This window comes from Tupaia chinensis, unplaced genomic scaffold (assembly GCF_000334495.1).
Source record: "Tupaia chinensis unplaced genomic scaffold, TupChi_1.0 Scaffold000273_1, whole genome shotgun sequence".
NCBI lineage: Eukaryota > Metazoa > Chordata > Mammalia > Scandentia > Tupaiidae > Tupaia > Tupaia belangeri.
The window spans coordinates 2553396-2554618 of NW_006159755.1; the positions used below are offsets into that span (position 1 = coordinate 2553396).

The following is a 1223-nucleotide window of genomic DNA, read 5'->3' on the forward strand; positions in this document are numbered from 1 at the left end:
GCGCACAGCCATGCTGCAATCCCTTCTTCTGTTGGAATTTTGGGCATGTATGTGAATGTCCCTGGCATGATTTTCTTTCTTTTTAAAAAAATATTAAATTTTTTAAAATGTAAAAATTTATTAATTATTAAATTTTATTTATTCATTCCTTTATTTTTAATTTGACAGAGAGAGACAGAGAGAGAGAGAGAGAGGAAGAGGGGAAGTGAGAAAGCAAGCCACCAGGTCCAGGACTTGAACCATGGTTAGCCATGTGGAAGTGTCCAGCATCTTAACCACCATGCCACCTGCTGTTCCCATCTGGCATGATTTTCAAGCTGCCAGGTCTGGGATTTGAGCTGCAGTTGACTACCATGCCACCTGCCGGCCCCACTACTCTTTATTTATTTAAAGAATTATTTTATTGGGACCAGCACATGGCATAATGGTTACATTGCTGGACACTCATGTAGTTGACCATGATTTGAGTCCCAAACTTATGCCAGGTGTGTGTACGTGTGTGCCCAATATCCTATAGAGTGCATGTGCTCACCAGACAGACAGAGACATAGAGACAGAAAGTGAGAAATCACCCCCCAGGGGGGATGGTCACGCCGCAATCCCTTCTCCTCCATTCTCCTCTCGGGATCTTGGGCATGCACGCACACACGCCCAGTGTGAGTTTTAAGCCACCAGGTCCGGGACGCGAACCACAGTCGACTACGTGGGAGTCCAGCGACATATCCATTACGCTAACTGCTGGTTCCATGTGCCCAATATCCTGAGAGGAGAATGGAAAGAGAAGGGATTGCTATATGGCCATCCCCCCAGGGGGTGATTTCTCGCTTTCTGAATCTCTGTCTCTCTCTGTCTCTCCAGTGAGTGCTCATGCCCTATAACAAAAATCTCTCTCTGAAAAAAAAAAATATATACACACACATACATATATATGTATGTATGTATATTTATTTATTTTAATTTGACCAGTGAGGGACAGAGTGAGAGAGAGAACGAGAGAAAGCAAGCCGCTGGTCTATCTGGGACTCAAACCGCAGTTGACCATGTGAGAGTTCAGTGCCGTTAACCACCATGCTATTTTTCTTTTTAAGAATTATTTTATTTAACTTTATTTGTTTATTTATTTTTATTCGACCAGACAGAGTGAGAGAGAGAGGAAAAGAGAGAGGGAGGGAAAGTGAGGAAGCAAGCTGCCAGGTCCAGGACTCAAACCACAGTCAGCCATG

At 43.7% G+C, this 1223-nt stretch overlaps 1 protein-coding gene across 1 annotated transcript in view; it reads left to right on the forward strand.

Moving 5' to 3' along the window:
- The window catches only part of EHBP1L1 (EH domain binding protein 1 like 1), a 22131-nt gene that overhangs the window by 14623 nt on the left and 6285 nt on the right, over positions 1 to 1223 (forward strand).